Raw genomic sequence first — 6,526 nt, forward strand, 5'->3', positions numbered from 1 at the left:
CATCGCTGATCAGTTTGCATTTTGTTGAGCCTCCTAGAAACTTCCATCGAGAAAGCTGTTAAGAAAACTATAAAATTAAATTTATTAATATTTGCGGCACCATTAATATATCATGTCACCAATGCACGCAATTTCCTTATGAGAGATCCCATGTGCAGCAGTGTGCTCTTAACTGTATGGCATCGCCAGGAATTTTGTTCCAATGGTTCACGATAATAGGATATATTCCCTCTACCCTGAAAATTTTTTATTTGCCTTTATTACAGACCCTTTATCACTGCACCCATCTTTCAACATAGCCATCTACGATTTATCAAAGTAGGTACTTATACGTAGGTAGAAGACCGTTTTGTTGTCCTCAGACTGCAATACGTGCATTGTCTGCGAAGGTTCACTCTTGGTGCTGCAATGTCTCTGATCCTACTAAAATTTTTTCGTCCATCATAATTATACTTCCTGAATCGAAATCCAAGTGAGCAGAGAAGGTGAAGAACGGAGATCTCTGACCCACAATAATTAATGTTTTCACAGAGATCTCCGTATGTCTTACCAAGTTATCAGATACTCTCCTCTGATGCAGAGCCCGAAGACAGGTCTACACACTAGCGTTTCCTTACAGCTGTCAAATTCCACATATTTCCGTTCTTGTTTACGTCCCTTTATTGGAAAATCAAAACACGTACTCACACCTAGAGAGTCAGCCAATGATGCAGCATTGTAAATCCTGCATAGAATCTGTTGGAGATATACCACAAATTCTGGCTGTTAGTCTATGAATTTGTACAAAATGTATTATGTTCCTGGCTTGCAGACGTCTCTCAGCAGGTGTCACCGTGTATTTTCAATTCTCATTACGGCCATTCACATTTTTGTCGCTGATGTGGTTACATAATAATTAAAAAAAATGTTTTGTCGGGAAAGATAATTTAACAATTATAGCAGTCATATTTATCGTTGGATGATTTTAATGGCGCACTCAATACAAACGGTTCAAATGGCTCTGAGCACTATGGGACTTAACTTCTGAGGTCATCAGTCCCCTAGAACGTAGAACTACTTAAACCTAAATAACCTACAGACATCACACACATCCATGCCCGAGGCAGGATTCGAAAGTGCGACCGTAGCGGTCGTGCGGTTGCAGACTGTAGCGCCTAGAACCGCTCGGCCTTTCTGGCCGGCCACTCCATACAAATGACATTAACTTGATATTTCAAGTTGTCAGTCTCTGACACATTTAATAGTCACACGATTGGAGAACCATTTTGCAATTGAGAACGATTGATAGTAACTTACAAACTACGCAAAGTGATTCTGTAACGCAGTACGACGACCAGTAACGGCGGTCTGTACGCTGAGAGTTGACGGAGAATCTCTACTGCGCTACCGGCGCCGCCTTGGCTCTTGGGACGCCAGAGCTGTCGTTGTCCATCTGGAGGGGGCGCTGGTGGCTGCCCTCATAAAACATGCAACATGGCAGGATGCGCAGTGCCGTTCAGACGTGCAGCAGAGGTCAGGGTGGTGACGGCAGAGCTGCTGGTGGTGGTGGTGGTGGTGGTGCTGGTGGTGGCGTGGTGCTGCTTGCTACACAGTAGCTGGCCGGCCGGCACAGCGGCAGGCAGCAATAGGGGGAAGGAAGTTGTAACTTGCGCCCGCCGCTATTTGGGGCAGCAGCGACGCTGGCAGCGGGGTTGTGCGACGTAGCGTCTCACAGAGAGATAGAGAGCCGCCTGCCTGGATGAGCTGGGCGGCTGGTGACACGTGCAGTCAGTCAGGAATGGAAAAGTATGAATTTTCAGCAGGGTTCTAAATGGACGTCCGCTAACATTTGTCCAAGAGGAAACGAGATTCTAAAACTGAGATTTTTGATGCTCCTAGCCTGATGCATCTGAAGACGTGTTTTTTTCGCGAGAACAAGCTGTGACAAGAGCTCTTAAGACTTATTATATCTCAACAGACAGTATCAATCCACTGAATTTATTTTTGAATGTAGATTACTTTGCTACTTAAAATGTCAGCATACGATGTGGAATTGAAAATTTTCGGGACTGGTGCTGCCATCTGGAATGTCGGAGTAGTAGATGTTTCCACCGCTAGGCGGCGAGACATGCTTATCTGATTAGTCAGTGTGCAGAGTGGCACCCAGCTGGGAGGGCGTGTCGCGTGTCCACAGTGGTTTCCGTAATACCCTATGTTTGGTATGCGAAGATTTTACGATGGATCTGCAAACAGAACAGCGCGTGTGTATCAAATTCTGTGCGAATCTCGGGGAAAGTGCTTAGGAGACCCTCGAAATGATTCAATAAGTGTTGGGGGACAGAGCATGAGCTGTACGCTTTGTTTGAGTGGCATGCTCGGTTCAGGGCCGGCTGTACAGACGTCGGATGCTCACACTGGAAGGCCCGTTAGCCGCACAACGCCAGACATTGTTGTCAAACTTCAACAGGTGCTTCGTGTGGATCGACGTCGAACCATTCAAGTCCTTGTGGATGAAGTGGGTACTGGTTATGGGACATGTCAACGAATGTTGACTGATGAATTGGGCATACATTGTGTCGCCACAAAATTTGTGCGAGGGATCTCGACTGCCGATCAGAAGACACAGCGTGTTGATGCGTGCATGGACCTTCTTCAGATCCAACCTTCTTGTCATGTGCTATTACCGGCGACGAGAGCTCGATTTACGGTTATGATCCAGAGGCAAAGCAACATCCGTCCTAGTGGAAGAGCCTGGGTTCTCCAAGACCCAAAAAAGCGAGACAGGTGAAGGGCAAAGTGAAGAGCATGATCATCGTCTCCTTTGATACCAAGAGAATTGTGCACAAAGAATTCGTTCCACCCAACCAAGCAGTGAATTCCGTGTACTACTGTGACGTTTTGCGACGGCTCCGTGCAAACGGCGGCGACGTCGGTTCGAACTTTGGGGTCAGTGGAACTGGCTCCTGTATCAGGACAACACGCCCTGTCACATGTCCTTGCTCACCAGGACCTTTTTGGCAAAAATAACATGGTGGTTGTACCCCACCCACCGTACTCGCCTTATCTGGCACCTTGCGACTTCGCGCTATTCCCAAAATTGAAATTCAAGTTGAAAGGCCGTCAATTCGACACTCTGGAGAGTATTGAAGAAGCATCGCTGGCAGTGATAAACACCTTCAAAGAACAGGACTTCTACAAAACGTCTGACCAGTGGCACAAGCGCTAGTACCGGTGTGTTTGTGAGGATGGGAACTACTTCGAGGGTGATGGTGACCATTAGTCCAAAGGTAGGGTTTTCAACGTCCGCCCCTCGTGGTCTCGCGGTAGCGTTCTCGCTTCCCGAGCACGGGGTCCCGGGTTCGGTTCCCGGCGGGGTCACGGATTTTTCCTGCCTCGAGATGACTGGGTGTTGTTGCGTCGTCTTCATCATCATCATTCATACCCATTACGGTCGGAGGAAGGCAACGGCAAACCACCTCCATTAGGACCTTGCCTAGTAAGGCGGTGCGGGTCTCCCGCATCGTTCCCCTATGCTCTGTAAAGAAGCATGGGACTTCATCATCATCAAGGTTTTCAACAGATGGCAGCAACAGTCCCGAAAAGTTTGGATAGCACCTCGTGTCATGTAAGTATATACACTGACAGGAAAAAACTGCAACACCAAAAAGTAATTAATGTAGAGTAATGAAATTTTGGGAATACACTTGTCTAGGTAAACATTAAGTGATTAACATGTGAAATGCTGCAACATTAATAACTGCAGTAGCCTCCAGTACTTTGAATGCAGCTGTACGAAAGTAAATGCATTCTGTCTTACAGATACCAGATGTCAGTTTACAGGATGGAGTTGCTGCAGCTGGTTCGTCAAAACAGGGACTGTTAATGCTATTTGTGGATGATGCTGGATTGGTCTCCTGATGATGCCTATATGTGACCAAACATGCCAAGGCAACATGTAGGCACTCTGTAGAGCATGTTGGGTTACAACAGCGGTATTTGGGAGAGATGTATCCTGTTGGAAAACACCCTCTAGGATATTGTTCATGAATGGCCGCACAACAGGTCGAAGCATCAGACTAACTTACAGTTTTGCAGTGAGGGTGAGTTGGATAACCACGAAAGTACTTCTGTTGTAACACAAAATCTCCTCCCAGGCCCTAACCCTAGGTGTAGGTCTAGTGTGTCAGGCACGCAGAAAGGTTGGCTTCAGGCCTTCAATTGGCCTCGTTTTAAACAACGCACGGCCGCCACTAGCATCAAGGCAAAACCAGCATTCATCAGAAAACACAACTGACCTCCACTCTGCCCTCCAGTGAGCTCTTCCTTAAAACCACTGAAGTCATAAATGGCAGTAGTTTGGGGTCGGTTGAATTCACGAGACAGAGCATCTGGCTCGGAGCTGTCCTTGAAGTAATCGATGGAAGGTAACCTGGCGATTTGTAATAGTTGGTTGCGTCACTGTGGTGTGAGCTGCTGCTCAGATTGCCGCTGCAGATGCAATACAATGCTGCAGAGCCATATGCTGAACCCTTTGGTCCATAAGCAGCAAGGTGTTTTTGCGACCATACATTCTCGATACCACCACTGCCAATAGCTGTATCCACTGACTACTCTCCTGCCCATCCTTTTCGAAGCATCGTAGAAGGAACAGGAAGCTTCTCGCATCCCCATTACACGACCGCGTAGAACATCAGTGACGTTTAGTTGATAATGGCATCTTTGTCGCCTTAAAGGCATTATTGACTAACATCAACTCACAATGTCCGGTCTCAAAGGTAACTAGCGCTTACGACCATTACAAACTAAACTCCTTCCTATCAGGCTTTGAAGGCCTAACGGAGCCCGTCGGCCGCCGTGTTGTCCTCAGCCCATGGGTGTCACTGGATGCGGATATGGACGGCCATGTGGTGAGCACACCGCTCTCCCGGCCGTAGACCAGTTTCCGAGACTGGAGCCGCTACTTCTCAATCAAGTAGCTCCTCAGTTTCCCTAACAAGGGCTGTGTGCCTACAGTGCTCAGCAGACCGGATGGTCACCCATCCAAGTTCTACCCCAGCCTGTCAGCGCTTAACTTCGGTGATCTGACGGGAACAGGTATTACCACTGTGGCGAGACAGTTTTTCACGATCATTACAGACTGCAGTTAAAGCTGATTTTCATCGTCACAGGGTGGTACTAGTGCCACTCTTATGCGACTGGCGCGAAATTTGAATAGAAATCCTCTTCCACATGAAGAAATACCCCTACAAAGTTTCGTTTATGTCTTGCTATCGTGACATGTTTCCGTCATTGCATTAATATTGAAAAGTAAGTTAATCGACAACTGTGATGCTTCACACCTAGGTTTCACACCCCGTGCTAGCCTACGACCTGTTCTGCAAACTCACCGCGCGCCGAGTCAGCAAAGCGAGTAAGGGTAAGATTTAGTGCGTTGGCACTGATTCGTTATCTGTACTCTTACAATCTGTAGCAGCAAGGTTACCAAAAGCGAATGGCAAGGTTTCGTCATGCACTTGAGCGAACGTTTATGGAAGACGTATGTGACCAGAAGTGCTTGAACAGGAACCAGTGGGTACACATACAGCAGAAGAAATATGAAATTAAATGCTACATCACAATCTCACACTTACAAAAAATGTAAATTTCAAAATAACATAAAAATGCTGTCATAAAACACTACATGCCTGATGATAAATCACTTGTAGTTGAAGAAGCAAAGCTATGTTTTATTCTTGGCTCTGTGGGCTGGTGAAGATGCCTCATACACTTAGGGGAAACACTTTTGGCTAAAAGCAATAATAAAACGTCAGTTGCAAACGATGAATAATAGTTAATCCTACCGGGTGTTTGGCGAGCAAAGCCGTATAAATCAGATTGACGTTCTAAAGAACTAGCTCACGCTGGTTCCCTGGTGATACTGGTTCTTACTAAATTTGAATGGATATACAATATGCACTCCGTCAGCAGGCCACATGTGGCGCACCGGGACCATCCGACCGCCGTGTCATCCTCAGTTTAGGATGCGGATAGGAGGGGCGTGTGGTCAGCCCACCGCTCTCCCGGTCGTTATGATGGTTTTCTTTGACCGGAGCCGCTACTATTCGGTCGAGAAGCTTCTCAATTGGCATCGCGAGGCTGAGTGCACCCCGAAAAATGGCAACAGCGCATGGCGGCCCGGATGGTAACCCATCCAAGTGCCGGCCACGCCCGACAGCGCTTAACTTTGGTGATCGGACGGGAACCGGTGTATCCACTGCGGCAAGGCCGTTGCCATATACAATATACACTTCACTTAAACACGTATTACATTCAAGCTATCAAAACATAGTTTTCACAATTGACTAAATATGAAGGAACAGCGAGTCATGATAATTTTTTTTTTCTATCGAGAATATGAAGTTAATATTCTTTCTTAATGAACTATATACTTTTTATCAGCACTTAGTGACTCTCGAAAAGAGGTCTCAAAATTTAAAATATATCAGTATTCCAGAGAACAATTCGATAATGTAGTCATGAAGTATGCTTTGCTTACATAAACTGTATG

The 6,526-nt window shown here is 46.5% G+C and overlaps 1 pseudogene; it reads right to left on the minus strand.

The window, feature by feature from the left end:
- Positions 1-6,133: 6,133 nt before the first annotated feature.
- On the minus strand, positions 6,134-6,251 carry LOC124799481 (annotated as a pseudogene).
- Between the last annotated feature and the right edge of the window lie 275 nt (positions 6,252-6,526).

The sequence above is a fragment of the Schistocerca piceifrons genome, chromosome 5, assembly GCF_021461385.2.
Source record: "Schistocerca piceifrons isolate TAMUIC-IGC-003096 chromosome 5, iqSchPice1.1, whole genome shotgun sequence".
Classification (NCBI taxonomy): domain Eukaryota; kingdom Metazoa; phylum Arthropoda; class Insecta; order Orthoptera; family Acrididae; genus Schistocerca; species Schistocerca piceifrons.